Raw genomic sequence first — 20,369 nt, 5'->3', positions numbered from 1 at the left:
AAACCTTTGTTAGCGACCGAGACAGCAAATTTATGGGGGGTTTCTGGCAGGAGTTTTTTCGGCTTGTGGGTACTAAGCTCACCCCTAGTACTAGCTATCACCCACAGACCGACGAACAGAGAGATTGTGAACAAGTGGTTGGAGGGCTACTTGCGCAATTATGTGATGGGGCAATAGCGTGCGTGGGTACAGTGGTTGCATCTTGGCGAGTATTGCTATAATACTACCTACCACATGTCCATAGGTATGTCTCCAATCCAAGCCTTGTATGGCTATGATGCACTAACTTTTGCTAACATGATTTTTGGAGACAGAAGGGCCCCAGAGGCCAAGGATTCCATACAAGAGAGTCAAGATATCCTTAGAGCTCTCAAGGATAACCTGCAAATTGCTCAAAACAACAAAAGTTGTATGCAAACAGGGGCAGAGTAGAGAGGCATTTTGAGGTTGGGGACCTAGTCTTCTTGAGGCTCACTCCATACAGGCAATCCACTCTCAAACAAAGGGGCAGATAAGCTTAAGCCCCATTTTTATGGGCCTTATAGGATCACCAAGCGAGTTGGGAAGGTAGCATATGAGTTGAAGCCTCCCTCAGAGAGCAAGGTCCATAACATGTTTCATGTTTCCTACTTGAAAAAGGCTTTGGGACAGCAGGGAACAACAGCGACAGAGTTGCCTCCTTTGGATGATGACAGGCACTTGGTCCTGGTGCATGAGGCTAGTTTCGAGACTAGAGAGAGGAAACTAAGGAACAGGGTCATCAAGGAAGTTCTGGTACAATGGAAAGAACTGCCAGACGAGGATGCTACATGGGAGGGTGAACATATTTTACAGCACCCGGCATTACAAGGTGATGTCCCCTCTAATTAAAATTAATAAGCAGCCTCACTACATTTGCAATTTTGGTTATATGGACACATTTTTGGCTTAAGACTTACGAAAAGTGCATAGAAGGGGAACACTTAATTTTGGGAGAAGGAAAAGGACACAACGTTGGGAGAAAGAGAAAAATCATTGAGCCAGTGGAAGGAGGGGGCCATTCCATGAGGAATACACACACCCCCTTGGAAATTCAACTTGGAGGGAAATGGAGGAAAGAGAAGATTCGATGGGTGGAGCCCACAAGGAGAGAGGGAGTTGGAAATTATAAATAGGAGATGGAGCACTCATTTTGGGACTTTTTGATCATTTGACAATTGAACCTTGGTTTGCTTGTCTTGTTTAGACACGTCAACAATGTGTTGTTCATCACAAGAGATTTCCAAGCAGGAATCTCGCCCCACCTTCAGTGGACCTTGAGTGCCATCCCTTGGAGGAAATTCTTGTATCATTGGAGGGTTGTTCCAAGAAGTATTGCAGGTGATCAGAATGGTTTTCTGGGCAGACTTTGCGTAGAGGAAGAATTCGCAAGAGGAGCAGCTACAGCATAGATCCCTTGTCGGATTTTTGAAGGGAGTCCTAGCATAGATCCCTTGTCGGATTTTTGAAGGGAGTCCTTGCTCATATTTTACAGGTGAATTGGAGTGAGAGTCAGGACCAATTCTGTGGGAAACTTGCAGAGCCAACACTTGCTTTCAAGGGCCTGTGGAAGGTGGGGGCCACTCCATGAGGAATACACACACCCCCTTGGAAATTCAACTTGGAGGGAAATGGAGGAAAGAGAAGATTCGATGGGTGGAGCCCACAAGGAGAGAGGGAGTTGGAAATTATAAATAGGAGATGGAGCACTCATTTTGGGACTTTTTGATCATTTGACAATTGAACCTTGGTTTGCTTGTCTTGTTTAGACACGTCAACAATGTGTTGTTCAGCACAAGAGATTTCCAAGCAGGAATCTCGCCCCACCTTCAGTGGACCCTGAGTGCCATCCCTTGGAGGAAATTCTTGTATCATTGGAGGGTTGTTCCAAGAAGTATTGCAGGTGATCAGAATGGTTTTCTGGGCAGACTTTGTGTAGAGGAAGAATTCGCAAGAGGAGCAGCTACAGCGTAGATCCCTTGTCGGATTTTTGAAGGGAGTCCTTGCTCATATCTTACAGGTGAATTGGAGTGAGAGTCAGGACCAATTCTGTGGGAAACTTGCAGAGCCAACACTTGCTTTCAACGGCCTGTGCAGACGCCTTCCTGGGCAAATTCGTGGGAGTTAGGGAGCAAAGATTTTGGGCATAAGAAGAGCAGGGTTTTCCAGGATGATTTTGTGGGAGTTTGGGCCAACATTTGCTAGTGATTTTCTGGTGGATTGAGGGGCTTTCGCTGAATTTCTCTAGCATTGTGTACATCCAGTGTCACTGGGAAATTCGCACTTTTTGGTGGGTCTTGGGATGATTGTACGAGTAGACAAGCCCTTTCTGGGTTTTGGCGGATATATGGAGGGGAGGTCACAATGGAATTTATAGAATGTTTTGAGCACTTTTAGAGGTTCAAACACGTTCTTTTTCAGCCAGCAGTAGCAAAATTCACTGGGCCAACACAAAGACTTGAGGGAGAGCAGTTCCCAACACTTGGGATAAAAAGAATTAATATGCTAATGAGAACTCGTAAATTTGTTTGTTAGGATATTCTGACACATAGGAAATAGTTAAGTATAACTTGGTCTAGGGTAGAGTTAGGTAAAGTGTGTTTCTTTACTATGTACTTTTGTAACTTACAATCCGACGGTCATAATATGTAGTGATCCGACAGTTCATTCGCTCCTCGGTATTACCGACACTTGATCCGTGGCTTAACACCCGATTGGTCCATGATCTCTATTTAAAGAGCATGGAGGGTCATTTGTAGGGTACCGTTCATGAGAGAAGCTTATGTAAATTTTTATTCTTTTATTAATCAATTGCCTGAAGTGGCCGCGTTGGCTCAGGTCGTGGACTGTTTCCCTCTTTGAGGGTTTTAACCACATCAACAATACTGGTGTATTGATTTGTGATCTGTTTGTGTATTGATCTGTTTGGTGTTCTGTCTGAAGAACTTACCCTGTAAATTCCTACACAGTATCAGAGCTATTTGAGGGCCGCATCTGTTGGTTATCCAAATCTAAAGCCGATAGAACTACATCCGACTGTCGTTTCATAGATCTACTATTATTGACTTCTTTCGGGCCGAGAGGACTGCTCTATTGTGTTAGAAGCATCTATTCTAGTGAGGAACCCCTTTCGTTTGACGCGAAAAGGTTTTCGGTAGCCCTAGCTACGTCATTTTTAAGATCTTGAGGTATACAATGTTTATTTGCAGTTTTTAGTTATTTTCTCTTTGTTTATTTCGGTTTATTTAGCTCTTTGTTTTTTTTTTATTACCAGATCTATACCTTTCATTTCTGCATATGCTCTTTGCCCCACGACTCTGTGCAATCTGGGCAAATCAAAAACAGAAAGAAAGGATTTTTCTCATGCGTATGCTCTTTTCCGCCGCGCCTTAGTGTGATCTCGGAAAATCAAAAACATTGAGGAAAATATCTGGTTTCCAGCTAAAGCTAACTTCAAGTTGTCTGGTTTGTTTTTTTTGTATGTCCGTGTTGGGTTTTGTGTTGTTTGTTTTGTAGGCAAAAAAGAGCTTTCCCAAGTAAGCACGCACCCCAAAGCTTCAATGACCAAAAAAAAAACCTCCTTCCTCTTTTCTAAAAATTACTAACCTTCTAATCTAGCTCACTTGGTCCAAAGCTACTTTATGAGAATAGAGGTCTTGAGTTCAAGTCTTTCTTTTTGTTGAGCTAATTAGATTAAGTTTGGAAAGGGGGCGAATTTTTTTAAAAATAACATTATCATTCATTTCCGCACATTCCCGCACATCGTCGGCATCTTCAACAACTTTTCTTCAAAAAGCCATAACTTCTTCATCCGAAAGCCGTTTTTAGAGTCGTTTTTTTTAATCAACCTAATTTTTCGAGATCTTTTCATTAGAACACTTAGTTTCAGCATCTATAGCTTCAGTTTCTGTTAAAATGGAAAGTCCATGCCAAGTTATTCTTAACAACACCAACTACTTCCAATGGTGGTCCTACATTATCGATTTAAATAGAAGTAAAGGTCTTTACAGAATAGCCTCAGGCCAAGAAACCAAAGCGAAAGCTGAAGATAAGGCAGCCAAATGGGAAAATAGGCAAGATCAAGCACATGGGTTGATAAGGATGTCTATTTCTTCAGACCTTAGATTCCATATCGCAAACTTGATACTCCTAATGAAGCAATGAAACAGATCACTAAAGTTTCTAGAATTAAAAATAAACTTAGAGCCCATCAACTCAACAATGAGTTGCTTACATTGGACCCCAATAATTTTTATTCTATCGAAGATTTTTTGTCCAAGTTCAAGAACCTTAGACTTCTCTTGGAAAGTGTTAAGGTTAAGAAAGAAGATGGTAACCTTTTTTATTTCATTCTTACTAAGTTGGGACCAGCCTACTCTGTGTTTGTTTCCACCTTCCATTCTACAAGAGAAGCCTTCATTTCTCAAGGACAAGACTACAAGTCCCCTTCCTTTGATGCCTTTTGTGATTCTTTAATAAGAGAACAAGAAAAACTCTTATATCTTGGTCTTCTTAATCTTGGAAACTCTTCTAAGAAAGCCTTAGCCGCCTAGCAACAACCAAATTCAAAGAATCCTAAGAAGCCGTATCCTAAAAAGAATGGTCCTAAACCAAACAAGGGTCCTAAGCCATTTCAGCCTCAAAATGAAAAATCATTTCAACAAAATGATAAGGCAAATAAAAACAAAGGGAAGAAGACTGATAGACATTGCCATTTTTGTAATCGAGATAGCCACTTAAAATCCAAATGCTTTAAGAAGATGGAAGCCTTGGAAGCAGCAATGAAGAAGCATAACATCCATTTGGAGCACTCAACAACTTCAACTTCATCTTCAGGAATAGCACTTTCTGCATGTGGTTGTCAAGCATCTCGGTCTGGATATGCACTAAATGTATCTTCTTTTTCTCATTCTCATGAGTAGCTCATTGATTCTGGAGCTTCGTATCACATGGCCAAAAACAAAGCCATGTTTTGTTCTTTAAATGATTGTAACACCAAAAATATATAAGTTGGTGATGATAGATCTCTTAGTGTTGTAGGGACTGGAACTGTTCATATAGACAATGGTCAATTCAATGATGTATTATGTGTTCCAACCTTATCCTACAACTTTCTATCTGTATATCAGATAACTCATTCAGGTGAAGGTAAAATCGTTGAATTTTCACCTCACGATGTTGTAATTAAGGACCTAAGAGATCCTAGACAGATTTTAGCCACTGGCATTGCTGATGATTCTACAAGGTTGTATAAATTTAACAACTTTGGGTCATCAAATCTTCCCTCGGTATTTGTTGCTCATAATGATGAAGTGAGGAAACTTTGGCATGAGCAATTTGGTCACTTAAACTATCGCTCCCTTCAGAATCTATGTAAAGAAAATATGGTGACAGGTCTTCCAATGGTATCTTGCAGAGATGGTGTTTGTTCCGGATGTGCACTCAGAAAATATCATCGGGATAGTTTTGAAAAACGTGCCTCTTGGCACGCCTCAGCCCCTTTACAGCTTGTGCATAGTGATTTATGTGGTCCACTTCCAATTGTTTCATTCTCTAGCTACAAGTATTTCTTAACTTCCATTGATGATTTCTCCAGATGCACTTGGGCATACTTCTTAAAACTCAAGAGTGAAGTATTTAACATGTTCTTGGCCTTTAATGCCTTTGTTGAAAAACAATCTGGACATCAAATTCTTAAGCTAAGATCTGATAATGGTGGAGATTATGTTAACAACAAATTCATCAACTTTTGCACTAAGAATGGAATTCAAATGCAACATACTGTTCCATATAGTCCACAACAAAATGGTGTAGCTGAAAGGAAGAATCGCACCTTAAAGGAAATGGCTAATTGTATGCTTCAATCTAAAGGACTTAGTCTTAATTTTTGGGGAAAAGCAATTAATTGTGCAAATTACATAATAAATCGCACTCCTACAATTTTAAAGAATATCACTCCAGAAGAAGCATGGAGCTCAATTAAACCAGATGTAAGTCACTTTCGTGTTTTTGGAAGTGAAGCATGGGCCCATATTCTAGATGATAAACATAAAGCTTTAGAACCTAAGAGTGAAAAATGTATTTTTGTTGCATATTCTGAAGATGTCAAAGGATACAGACTTATTCCACTTAAGTCCAAAAATGTTATCATTAGAAGAGATGTAAAGTTTGCTGAAAATATATCGGCCTACGAGCCTAGTTCGGCAGATGTGCCACCTCTCTCTATCCCTTCTACTTCTAAAAATATTTCTTCTTCAGATGATGACAACGAGGATGACAATCCTCCCCCACCTTCTCAGGATCCTCCTTCAGCTCCTCAGCTTCTAAAATGGGTCCATGCTACTCAGGATGCAGCAGGTGCTCTTGTCGGTGATCCTACAAATCAGCAACGTACACATTCTCAGTTCGATAGAGCCTCTTCTTTACTAGCTCAAGCTTTAGCTAATTATGATCCTGACACCTTTGCAGAAGCTTCAGGCCATCCAGATTGGGACGCAGCTATGAATGAAAAATATCGTTCATTATTGGCAAATGATACATGGGATTTTGTTCCCCTTCCAAAGGGACGAAAACTTGTTAGATGCAAATGGGTTTACAGAACCAAGTATGGACCAGATGGAAAAGTTGATAAACATAAAGCTCGTCTTGTTGCTAAGGGTTTTTCACAAGTTGAAGGCATTGACTATATTGAAACCTTCTCCCCTGTTGCCAAAATGAACTCTATCCGCCTTGTTCTTTCCCTTGCTGCCTCTTTCAAATGGGAAGTCCATCAGATGGATGTTAAATCTGCCTTCTTGCATGGGGACTTGCATGAAGAAATCTATATGGAACAACCTACTGGCTTTATACAAACAAACTCCAGCCTTGTATGTCGGCTTAAGAAATCCCTTTATGGTCTCAAGCAAGCCCCTCGGGCTTGGTATGCCAAAATGGATAGCTTTCTTTTAGAAACTAGATTTTCTAGGTGTCATTCTGACAATACTGTCTACACCAAGAAAGTGGGCAAGTCTCTTATCATTCTTGTTCTTTATGTTGATGATCTTATCCTTACTGGTAGTGATCCCAACCTTATAAACCATGTGAAGTCCAGCCTTAAAAAGAAGTTTGAAATGACAGACTTAGGACACTTGCATTATTTTCTTGGTCTTCAAGTCTTGCAATCCAAGGAAGGTATTTCCCTTTCCTAGTCCAAGTATGCATGTGATCTTCTACGCCATTTTCACATGGAAGACTGTAAGCCAACCCCTTCTCCCTTTCAATCTAGAGCCAAACTTTCAGTCACTTGTACTTCCCCTGAAGTTGATGCTACCTTATACCGTCAACTTGTAGGAAAACTTTTGTATCTGACCCATACTCGTCCTGACCTTTCCTTTGTTGTTGGCCTTATTGCTCAATTTATGCAAAACCCACATGAAAGTCATTGGAAAGTAGCTAAAAGAATACTTTGTTATGTTCAAGGTACAGTTCAGTTTCGAATTCATTACAGTGCAGAAGCATCTCCTCTATTGGTTAGTTTCACTGATTCTGATTGGGCTGGTGACCCTAATGATTGGAAGTCTACTGCAGGTTATGTGTTCACTCTTGGTTCAGGACCTATTACATGGGCTTGCAAGAAACAAAGTGCCATTTCTCTTTCTTCAGCAGAAGCAGAGTATCATGGTGTTGTAGAAGCTAGTAAGGAATCCCTGTGGCTGCATTGGCTCAGGTCATGGACTGTTTCCCTCTTTGAGGGTTTTAATCGAGTCAACAATACTAGTGTATTGATCTGTGATCTATTTGTGAGCGGTGTCCTTTGGTGTTCTGTCTGAGGAACTTACCCTACATCGTTTTATAAATATTTTGTAAATTATTTTTCTAACCCTTGTTATTTTGGCAGGTGATAGCTCAAGGGTTTGAAGCAGCGATTTTTTCTGGGATACTCATCCAAGTAAAGAAGGTTGATCAAGGCCCTTAAGGGTAAGATCTAGCCTCCCCAACTTCCAAAAAACTCAATGTCCAGCTGAAGAAGGGAAGTCGTCTAGCATTTTGAAGTGATAATTAGCATTTTTATGCAATTGTAGGGGTTTTGAAAAAAATTTAGGCCTTATAGGCCTAGCCGTCTGCCTTTTTTCCCTAGTCATGACCCCTAGAGGGCTTTTAGGACCCTTGGACCTCCTCCTCTTCTAGGCCACAAGCCTTTTGGGGCTGGTCGTGGCCCTTTCAAGGCTTTTTCCTTGGGCAAAAGCCCCTCAAGGGGATTTTCCTTGGGCCGCTAGCCTTTTAGGCTTAGCGGGAGCCCTTTTTGGGGCCCTCGGCCCCCTCTTTTCCCATCTCACAGCCTTTAGAGGGCTGCTCCCTCTAGTCGCATGCCTTTTAGGCCTTGTCATGGCCCTAGGAGGGCCTCTAAGCCTCTCATCCCCCCTCCATTAGCTCTTTTCCCTTGGCCATAGGCCTTTCTCCCTCCATCGTTCCCCATTTCCTAGCCTCTAGCCTCATCTTTAGACCTCTTCCAGCCCTAGCCTAATCTTCTAACCCTCATTTGGCCTTTTTTGAGTCATTGATATAGTTTGTATTAGTGATTCACCTCTAACAATTTGTTTTGCACCAATTTTTGAGTTAACATTGTGGTTGCAGGTGCTCAAGTGCATTTGAAGAAGTTGTAGGCACCTACAAGGCCATTAGGCCTCTTGGTTTGCTCTCTAATCCCTCTTTGTCATCACTGTTTTCAATTATAGTTCTAAATTATTTTCTGACAGCAGCGTGTTTATCGCCTAAAAACATCTAAGATAAGCCTAAATTCGTTAATAAATTACCTAAGGCATTAAGAATTAATTTTGAAGTCAAATTGAATGCATATAAGTGATTTTTTGTGGACTATTGGGTTAATTTCCAGATCTGATATGTATGCTACAGCCATTTAAAATCATCCACAGCAGTGGTAAAATAACATAACATTGGCATAATAATAAATTTGCAAGCATTTTTCTTCATTAGCATATCACTTGCATTAGTTGGGCTTGCATTTCTTAAAGGCTATCATAATAATTTGAGGTCCGATATATACTGCATAAGGTCTGATATAAACATTACAGTTGTATTAAAAGTGGTTGACAGTCCTCTAATTTCACTTGGCTCTTTTTCCTTGCATCTTGTGCATCTTGAATAATTACTCTAGTGAGATTTGGTGTCTTACTTATTGCTGCAATCATTGGTCTCTTGGCTGCCCCATCTTGCATTTCATTGCATTTTTTGCATCTCTTGCATCATTGGCATCCATTTGCACTCTTGCATAAGCATATCTCTAATTGCATTAACAAACACAAGTGCTCTAATTGAATTGGTAATTGTTTGATGAGATTGGCTAAATGCTCTAAGAATATATTGTGGATTAGTGCTCTCTTTCCTCATTGATAGCTAGTATTATTATGACATTGTTTCTAAAAGAATAACTCTAGTTTGTCATTGCTATCATTGGTTATTGGATAAGTGGATACATTGCTCTTCATTGATATTGTGGAGATAAATATCTCTTGTGGATTTACAATCTTGTTAATCTAAGTCACTCTTAAAGCACTTAATCAAGTCTAATCATAATTGTGATAAGAGGAATCTTGAAGTAAATCAAATTGTGTTCATAAGGAATTCAATTTTTCTTGTGTATCTAATTGGCATATTGGCGTTCCATTGTTATAATTTTGAAGATTTGCTAATTGTGCATAAAGATCCTTATCTAATTGTTGAAAGAAGCATTGGATTTGTCTATTTCATAAGCAATTGTCTATTGGTAATCTTGGCAACATTTTCTGGCACCGTTTATTTTGAGCACTTTCTCTTGTGGTGAAGATTGTCATTATTTATTGTTAAGTACTTCATTGTTCTAAATTGAGATATCATTGAGTACTTAAGAACCTTAACAATCTCACCTTAAGAGTAATCACTCATATTGTGCATTTGCATTTTAGGATTAGTTTTGCACTAATTAATTTACCTCCAAGCATAAGCTTGGTTGATAGAGAGATAGGACCACCTTTCTCACCCAACTTGTGAACCCTAGACCCTCTTTAGTGGTTAACACAGTGACCTTGTAGTCGTCAGAGCCACAATCTCTGCAGCGTCAACGGCATTGGGTGGGTAGAACCCTAGGGGAGGTATTGTTAATATAGCCTCTTCTATCTCCCCCTGAGTTTCTCTCTCACAACGTACTCTAGATTCTAGCTTCAAAATAGTTGAGAGGAAGGATTCACCTAGGTAGGCATCTAATTTAAAATAAACCAAGATTTTGCATTTCACTTAGATTTTAGGAGTTGCATCTCATTTAGGATAGTGAAGCATCCTAAGGCAACAATTGTTCATCCGGTTACTTGGTAAATAATTTGTATAAAGCAAGTATTTGACTCCATTAAGGCACTAGTCTTTCAAGATAATCTAATCTAATCTTTGAACTTGCTAAATTAACCAAGTTGCTAGGTCATTCAGTTGTGTCTCCCAGACTTGTCAATTGTCGATGGGTCTTTCCATCTTCACATTTCATAGGGACTACCCCCCATAGCCTATTGTAGGGAGACAGTTAGAACGAAGAAGGCGAAGATTAGAGTGACAGTCCCCGCCGTGATCGTTGTCGCATCTCACCTATACAATTTGAGCGACAACATTTTTTGGCATTGTTGTCGGGGATAAGTTTATCTTGTCCTCGACGCTTCAATGACATTCTCCCCATCTTCTTATCCTCTCATTCTTCATCTTTTCATTAACCCGTCAAGCGACACATTTCTTGGCACTTTGACATCTCATTAATCTTCTCATCACCTTTTTATTTGCACCTTTAGAACCTGGGCATTGGGGTTAGTTTCCTGTTTGGATGGCGACTCCACTTATTCATCCATTCACAAGAGCTTATACTAAAGGAAATCTCGGTAGCTTGGTTGACCCTGCTCACGATCCTGAAAAGGCTCATAAGGCTCAGTTAAAAAAATTACATTCTACTGAGTGTTTAATCTTTTTCGGACAGGAAGCCCTCTCTGATATCCACTTGCTCTTCCCTCACCCGGGAATAGAGTTTTTCTCTTCCTGGTTCTTAACTAACTTTTCGGATTTTGCCTTTTGGATTTTAGAGTTAGATTCATGTTCAAGTGGCAACTCCACTTCTTTCATTTTTTGCAAGAATTTCTACTAAAAGCTCGCTTCTTGTAGACATCTTGTTTTTCTTGAACAAGAATCTCTTTGTCTGACATCCATTAGCTCCTTGTGAGCAAGTCATCATGAATGACTTGTTCGCCCCTTGTCGTTTTACTAACATTCCTCGTGATATTCCGGAAAATGCCATTAATAATTTACCTTCTTTCATGGGTAATAATGCAATCACCGCTAGAGATCATCTCATAAAGTTTACTCATTGTATGCTAAGGTTTTGTGACTCTACACATTATAATCATGAAGATGTCAAGATGTAGCTCTTTGTCCTTTCCTTGGAAGGTGATGCTAGGAATTGGTTTCGTGATTTACCTGACAATTCTTTTGATTCTCCGCAAGCCATTGTCAATGCTTTTAAAAATAGATATAAAGATCAAAGGGATTCACCTTGTGCCAATTACAATGTAAAGAGAGATGAAAGTGATCCTGTAAAAGGCCCAACTACCATAGAAAGGTTTCAAGAGAATGTGTCGCATCAAACTTTGCCATATTGCATACCTTGTGAACATTTTCATGATGAATCCACTTGTATGGTTGCAAGAAGAATCCCCAATAGTGGAAAGGCAGGAACAAATGTTCAAAGGGGTGTTGATGATAAGTATCTTATCAAGGAATTAACTCAAATGCTTATAGACATGCAATTCAATCAAGCTCAATTGAGGAAAACCATGGAACTCTACCAAAAGAATCACTCTAAGGAATGAAATCCATGCACACCAGGTTGTTTGCTATAGAAGAAAGGCATGTTAAAGAGTTGTACGCCATAAAAGCAAATCATAAGCAAGAAATGAGCTCTATGCAAGACATGGAAGTCGGTCTTCAAAATAGATTATTAGCTATAGAAGAAAATCATGTTAAGGAGTTGGAAACCATGGAAGCAACTCATGAGAAAGAGATGAGTTCCATCAAAGAAAATCATGACAAAGTAATAAAGGATATGGAAGTTGGTCAAATCTCTCTTCAGAACAAGTTGTTGGCTATGGAACAAATCCAAGCACAATTAATAAAGACCATGGAATTAGATCATGATAAGAAAATGAGTGCCATGGAGGACAGGTTATAGAACATGATAAAAATCATCGAGGTTGATTGCATATAGCAAATGAAAATTATGGAATCAAAGCATGCTTAAGAAATCGTTGCCATGAAGACTAAGCAGATCGCTCTTCAAAGTAAACTGCAAATGATGGAGAAATCACAGGTTTAGGAATTCTCGCTCAGATCAAAGGATCCAAGGGACAAGCATAAAGAATTTTCAATAAATCACAATCCTTCCAGTCCGCTAAAGTAATTTCCATCTCATTGTGAGGAGGTCACTTGTCCAATTAAGGTGTGAATGTTCTAGAAACTCACACAGATCGACTTCAAGTTAATCCTAGTCATCAATTAAGATCTAATCTTGGTTGTTGAAGTCTCAACCGAGGATTATAAAAAGAAGTTGATGGGGCTTGGAGAAATCACTTGTGCAGTTCGATTTCATGAGTAGATCGATTTCATTAGCAGCATTCAGTTGCCGGAGAGAGAGCCAGAGAAATCGAAGCAGTGAGAGAGGGGTAGGGATAGTGAATTCAGAGGAAGGATTCCAGTTTCAGTGAGTGCATTTGTAGAGAGGTATAGGAGCCACAGTGAGGCTGATGCAGAGCAGTTCAGTTACCCATAGCCTCTAGAGGCAATTTCGATTTTGCTGGGGAGAAGCAGAGCTTCAATGCTAGAAGCTGGTCAGAGGTTCCAGAGGCCAGGAGAGACATTTTCCCAGACAACAGTTGATCAAATGGCTTGAGGAGAAGTTGTTATGAGCTGAGTGCAGGAGCAATTACGCTAGGGTGACGCAATGACTGCGCACAACCAGTTTGGACGGCTCAATTTGAGCTGAGGTCAGAGCTCGGATTTCCCTGTGGAGTGAGAAAATTCCTCACTAGATTTTTCTTGCCAGTTTTTCTCTATAGGATTGCCAGTTACGACATCCAGTTGTACTCAGATTATTTCACTGTTGCATAATAATAAAACCCTCAGTTGTTGCAACGGTTTTCCTGAGTTGGGTTTTTCCAGGGACATTGGTCCAAAAATAACTGTGTTATTTTATTTGCGTGCTAGCATTTCTTCCAACATTTAATCTTCTGCAGTTTTATTTGTCGAGGTTGCAGTGTGAGTTATTCAGTATCTGTTGTAGGAAACAGTAAACAAATTATTAAATTTAATTAACAATTAGGAGAATAATTTCCAGTTGTTGCAATAGGATTCGGGTTGTCGAATTTTCACATGGTATCAACATGCAGATGATCAGCCCGGGAGCTCAGTAACAAAGGACAAGGGAGTTTCACTATTCAGTGAGGGCAACAAATCGAAACCCCAGAGGCAGCGCAGTCCCCTTGGCCAAGAGATCGAATTTCTTGAGGAGAATCGACTTTTCTGAGAGGGACAGAAAAATTCGATCTCTTCAAATCGAGGGATTCTAGAGGCAGAGGGAGCAGCCCGTATTTTTGGCAGAGAAGATCTCTAGCTGGACGCAGTATTTTTGCAGCAGTTTGCTAGAGCAGAACTAGAGTCAAGGGAAGAAGAAATACACTGAGGTAAAATTTTCCTCAGGGAACTTCTAGTCTCAAGAAGTTCAATTTACCTTGCAGATCAGCAGTCGTTGTGTGCAGAGTTTCTCACTCCAAAAGGGAGTGTGAATAGTTGAGCAGCAGCTAAGCAGAACGAAAGAGGAGATTTTCGACATTGTTTGAGATGGCCATTGTTGGGCTTCGTGATCAGGACAAGTTGGATCGAACTTCCAACTATGTCATCTGGAAGGCAAGGATATCTTTCCTTCTAGGTGAATATGGCCTGAAGTCATTCATAGATGCAGTGGTAGCTATCCCCACGGATGCAGATCAGCTAAAGGAGTACAAAAAGGAGATGGCAAGGGCAAAAAGATTGATCCTAGATAGTGATCATGTTGTATCACACATAGTAGCCAAGGGAATAGCCAAAGAGATGTGGGACACAATTTCCACGCTGTACCAGGGCACTTCCGAGCGGCAGAAGATGTACTTGTAGGAGAAGTTGAGATGCGCCAAGATGTAGAAAAGGAACGCATAGACCCCTTTCTCACCAGGATTCAGGATATCCGGGATTAGTTGTCAGCCGTTGGGGCAACGCCTCAACCCACATAGCTATTGTGATTGGCACTCAACAGTGTCTTTGAGGAGTGGCAGGTATTTGTCCAAATTATCTTGGGTAGAGAAACCTTGCCAAGATGGAACAGGATGTGGGCCAACTTGCAGCAGGAGGAGTTGAGACAGGACCTAGTGAAGAACTCCATCATTGGCAGCAGTAGCGGATCGAAGCAGGTGAAGGAGGAGGAGAATGTGGCCCTCGAATCGAAGGGTCCCAATCAAGGACAGGGGGAGCAGAGAAAGAATAAGAAGGACCTGTAGAAGGTCAAATGCTTCAGATGTGGTGAGCTTGGTCACTACAGCACCCAGTGTCCTATCAAGAAGAAGGACAAAGATGAGAAGCAGGACCAGTAGGCAGCATAAGCAGAGATTGATAGGTTGTCCTCCAAGCTAGAGGAAGACTTCGCCATGTTTGCTAACATACCCCCAGGAATGAAATGGGGTGACTTGGTGTTGTAGCCCCAGAGTGTTACAGATGGGCAGGATCCATGAGGATGTCCACCTCTTGGATTAGTACCTTGCTACAAGGGCCCACAGTATTCAGTAGTAGGATGGATCAGTGGTAGTGGATGCAGTCAGATGCCAGAGTGACAGTGCAGAGTCTAATAGCAGTTAGATGCTAGGGAGCACAGTGCAGAGTTGGCAACAGTGTAGGTGGCACAGTGCAAAGTCAGCAGCAGCGCAGATGCCTCAGTGACAGCGCAGATACTAGTAGCAGTCAGAGACTCGGGGGACAAATGCATCATACTGATCACAGTTGATTCAGTATTTAGGATGCTTTTCAATTGTTGTTGCAGCAGCAACAGACAGAGAGGGAGTTGCAGTGCAGATGCAGTGTTGGCAAGAGTTCAGCAAGGTCAGCAGCAGCACAAAGGCAGCACATATTAGAGTTGCGCAGTGGTTGGTGGGCAGCAGCAGCCAGACATCAACATCGTGACAGGAGATGATGCAGAGACAAGATGTTTCCATAGGGGCAACAATGCTAGAACACATTCCTCGCTAAGAGGGAGTGTTAGTTTTGGTAGCATCGAAAGTGTTCTAGCCATGAAATTTTGTGGAGGGGCTAGAATACATGAGATCTCCAAAACCCAGAAATCGTTTCTGGAAGTTCCTCCTAGAAATGACTTAATTAGATTATTAGTCAGTTTTTAAATATTTCCTAAGTCTAAACATAGGGAATGTGACTAATTAATCAAAATTAATTAAGTTAAGTTGTGAATGTTCTAGAAACTCACACGGATCGACTTCAAGTTAATCCTAGCCATCGATTAAGATTTAATCTTGGTCATTGAAGTCTCAACAGAGGATTATAAGAAGAAGTCGATGGGGCTTGGAGAAATCACTTGTGCAATTCGATTTCACAAGCAGATCGTTTTCCTAAGTAGTAGTATTCAGTTGTCGGAGAGAGAGCCAAAGAAATCGAAGCAGTGAGAGAGGGGCAGGGGCAATGAAGTCGAAGGAAGGATTCCAGTTATGGTGAGTGCATTTGCAAAGAGGTAGAGGAGCCACAGTGAGGCTGACACAGAGTAGCACAGTAGCCTCTACAGGTAATTTCGATTTTGCTGGGGAGAAGCAGAGTTTCAGTGCCAGGAGCTGGGTAGAGGTTCCAAAGACCAAGAGAGACATTTTCCCAGACAACAGCTGATCAGACAGTCTAAGGAGAAGTTCCAAGCTGAATGCAAGAGCAATTGCGCTAGGGTGATGCAGTAACTATGCAGAGTCAATTTGGACAGCTCAATTTGAGTTGACGTCAGAGCCCAGATTTGCCTGTGGAGTGAGGAAATTTCTCACTAGATTTTTCTTCCCAAGTTTTCTCTGTAGGATTGTCAATTTCGACATCCAATTGTACTCAGATTATGTCACCACTGCATAATAATAAAACCCTCAGTTGTTGCACCAGTTTTCCCGAGTTCGGTTTTTCCGAAGACATTGATCCAAAAATAACTGTTATTTTATGTGTGTGCTAGCATTTCTTTTAGCGTTTATTCTTCCGCAGTTTTATTTGTGTAGGTTGCAGTGTGAGTTATTCAGTATTTGTTGTAGGAAACAGTAAATAAATTGTTAAATTTAATTAACAATTAGGAGAATAATTTCCAGTTGTTGCAAAAGGATTCAGGTTTTTGAATTTTCACACATGGTCCCTCACAATTAGACACCATGGCTAAATTATTTTATTACAGGCACACTTGGTCTCATACCAGATCATATTGTGTCATATAATTGGGTAAATTATTGAGGGTCTATGTGTAAAGGTGTTTTTCCCTTTCAAGGGTTGAATTTGTAATTATTTGATGTAAAAATTTTAGTGCATGGTCCCTCGCATTCAGACACCATGGCTAAAATATTTGAAAAATTATTAATCCCCTCTAGAGTCAAATAATTAATTTTTTTGGCTAAATTAAATTAAAACCCTAAGCCAGAAAATTAATTAATTTTGAGTCAAAAATAATTATAGAGAAATTAATTTCTCTCCAAATGGAAAATAATCAAAAATTCATGGATCAAAAAGAAATCAATTTTTGAAGGTCCCCCACCAAGGGAAAAATGGATATTTTAAGAAATTTTGAGCACTTGAACCTTGGTGGTTGTTGGAAAATGTAACTAGGTTCGGTATTCATTTAATGTATTTGAGTCATCATGTAACGTACTTGTCAAGAGAATAAAGAAAAGAATTTTTATAATTATTATTGTGACTTATTAAAGCATGGATTTCATGCTTGGGTCACCATGTTTTAGGTCAAAGTCCCCATTGAGGACTTCTAAGATTTATTCTGAGTCAATAGAGTCATTTTACTTTTAAAGAGACCCTTCTTGGTCTTTTGAACCATGTAAAAAGGTTAAGTATTGAGTCAAATATGATTTATGTATCCTCCACACCATGTCGGCCCAGAAGAAGATCAAGTCGGCCTAAGGACCCTATTCGACCTCACATGGAGCATCAATCTCTCACACAAATTCCATATCTCTTGTAGCTCGGAAAAAGTGCGAAGTTCTCTTGTAGCTGGGAAAAAGTGCAAAGTCTATTGCCGGGAAGCCAAAGTGAATGCGAGTTTGGGGAAGTCTAAGAGGAAAGGAAAAAGTGAAATTTTGGTGCCTCTCTCTCTATTTTATGCTCTGGATTGGGATATCAAAGTCTTCGAAGTTTGTCTGTTGCCGAAAGCTGCCAGTTGTCGAAAGTTGCCAGTTGCCTAATCAAAGTTGTTGGAAAGGGGTTGAAATTCTGGGAAGCTGACTTGGTGTGGAGCGAAGGTTTTGTCTTGGTCTAGGGTGAAGAGTCTCAAAGAATACTATTGAAAGGAAGAAAGGAAGAATTTCTGGACTAGGCTTTCCCCTTGAGGGGGGTTTGCCCTAGCATAGTGCCTACATCTGGTGTCTCTTGTTTTCTATGTTGTTGCTTTGGTAATTGCTTGATGAATTAAAGGAAAGAAAATATAAAGAATTGTAATAATAAGAAATATCACAAGTGATTATCAAGAATAAGAAAATCTTTTTGCCTTTCTGATTTTCTAACATGGTATCAAAGCTTTGGTGAAGAAGGAAGTAAAATGTAGTCTTAAGCACTTGATCAAGGAACCATTCAAAAGCACTATCTCAGGGAAGGAGTCTACTATATTCAAGGAAGATGTTTAACACAATCAAGGGAGAGAACAAACTTGAAGAAGAGGGCCTCTAACTACAGGTTCTGGAAGAAGAGGATTGACTAGTCCTTGAAAAGAACAAGGTACTGGACTTGATCAAAGGAAAAGTAAAGAAGCCTACAAAGGGTTCTAGTGATGCTGACAAAGTGAAATACAGGGAATTAGAATTGGTGGCCATGACTCTGATGGTAGAAGGAATAAAGGACATCCTTGTCCCATTCATAGCTAACATCGATCATGTTGAGGAAATGTATGAAGCCTTGTCAAAGTTATTTACTATCAAGAACATTGGTTAAGTAGCAAGTTTGAAGAATGAGCTGAGGACTACAAAGATAACAAAAGAAAACATTGTGGCAACTTTCTTTGTGAAGATAGCTAGAATCAGGGATGATCTCTTGGCCATTGATGAAATTGTCCCAAACAAAGAACTCGTGATCACTGCTCTATTAGGATTGCCATCCTATTGGGGTGCATTTGTTGCATGTCTTAACAGTTGGAAGGAAGCTCCCACTTCTGAAGAACTATGGACTTCCTGCAGTCAAAATAAGGATCTCATTAGTCGCCAATCCTAAAGGAGTATCAAATGCCTACATTGCTCAACACAAAGGAAAGAAGTCAAAAGGACCAAGGAAGAAAGTTGACATTTCCAAGATAGAATGTTATCAATGCCATAAGAAGGATCACTACAAGAGTGATTGTCCCGACCAATGTTACTTGGGAGCGGGAGCGGGAGCGGGGAGCGGGAGCGGGAGCGACCATTTTCAGAAGCTCCCGGTTTGGGAGCGAATCGGGGAGCGATTTTTTAAAAATATATATATTTTTTAATTTTTGATACATATATGTCAACAAAAACATGTAGAATGATGAAATAGACATAAAAAACATAAAAAAACATAAATTGATCATTGAAGCATATCACATCAATCATCTAGAAATTATAATCGTCATCAACCATGTCCACAAGTTAGTAAAATACATATTACAACTGCAACATATTGAGTCTTATAAATCATGATTCATCAAATTCAATATTAAAGTTTCAACTTCAAGCTTTCAGAATTGAAAATTCAATAACATTTATCATCATTGATCACCAAAGTAACAAGTTGTACTTGTAAGCCAAGTTTAACCATTACAAGAAGTAATATCGAAGATATTTCTAAGTCCTAACTTCTAACTGTTAACATGATATGAAATGTTAAAAATTTATAAAATGAAACATGAATAATGAGATGAAATTAAACAACTTTAGTCTTTCCAAAGCATCATATTCATAATTCACAATCATTACCAATGAGTTATAATTGCCAAGGCCCAACTTCAAACTTCAAATTTTCATTGTCACAGTGATATAATGTTTACAAAAAATATCATAATGTCATAATGATATGAAAGAGTCAAGAGTCAAGAGTCAAGGACTCAAAACTCAACAGTTATGAAAACTAAAGTCTAATAGAAACTAAAAAAGACAAGTAAATTGTAAATCTACAAGTGGCCCTTGCCACGAGAGTCTCCAGGAGTATAAGCAGGTCGTGGTGGTCTTCTAGGAGTCTCCCGCACAGACCGACGACCAGAACTAGAGCCTCCACGCGAGGGTGTCGATGGAGGTGGCGACAGCAATGGAACAAGACTCGGGCCCCGAGAACTGCTACTGGATGGTGGAGGTGGAGGTGGCATGGCTGCTGCAGCTGCTTCATTTTCATCCCGTACAAGCTCCTCTTCTAGTTCTTCAATATGTACAATGCCATCCCCCAAATTGTCGTCCTCAGGGTGATTGTCCCAAATTTTATATGTGGGATCTTCATTAGCCCGATCACAGTAATGGCTCAACAACCTCAAGTTGTAGTGCACATAAACCAAGCTTTCTGCTCGGTTTTCGTTGAGTCTGTTTCATTTCACATTATGTATATAACTGTAGGTGCTCCAACACCTCTCTGCAGAAGAAGAATTTACAACCTGTGAAAGAACTTTTTTTGCCAATTTTGGCAAAAGTCCGTGGCCGCCATATGTTTCCCACCATGTGAGAGAATCAAATTTATCTTTGTCGTCCATTGCATGGAAGTTACCATACAAACCACTGCCACTGAAGTATCTGCCTATTTCAAGGCGCATAGCTGCACATTCCTCCCTGTCAGGCACCAACTTTTCTAATGCTTCCAGATATCCTCTAGTTACCTCTTGATCTAAATGGGGTTTGGTCCTAACACCACCCCCTGCTGCAGGTTTGCCCAACCAAGATTCTGAGTAGTATTTTGGCGTAAGGATATACGCCAAGCAATGTAGTGGAAGGTTAAGCCTATTCCACCGTTCACACACACAATCATGAATCAGTTTGTACAAGTTGGGATCTTTATTATGAACAATGTCTTTTATTTCCCCCAACATG

At 40.2% G+C, this 20,369-nt stretch overlaps 1 protein-coding gene across 2 annotated transcripts in view; it reads right to left on the bottom strand.

Moving 5' to 3' along the window:
* Nucleotides 1-20,369, bottom strand: part of LOC149248190 (GTPase ERA1, chloroplastic-like) — a 218,037-nt gene that overhangs the window by 55,637 nt on the left and 142,031 nt on the right. The window contains exon 8 of one of the 2 annotated variants that reach the window (XR_016266655.1): nt 18,342-18,515. The exons of the other annotated variant lie outside the window; for it this stretch is intronic. The gene's annotated coding sequence lies outside the window, so the exon portion shown is untranslated. The remainder of the gene's footprint in view (nt 1-18,341; nt 18,516-20,369) is intronic. 2 annotated transcript variants of the gene reach the window in all.

Source organism: Pinus tabuliformis, chromosome 7 (assembly GCF_031772625.1).
Source record: "Pinus tabuliformis cultivar Carrire ecotype Pingquan chromosome 7, CPIR1, whole genome shotgun sequence".
NCBI lineage: Eukaryota > Viridiplantae > Streptophyta > Pinopsida > Pinales > Pinaceae > Pinus > Pinus tabuliformis.
This window is presented reverse-complemented; position numbering and strand designations above follow the sequence as displayed.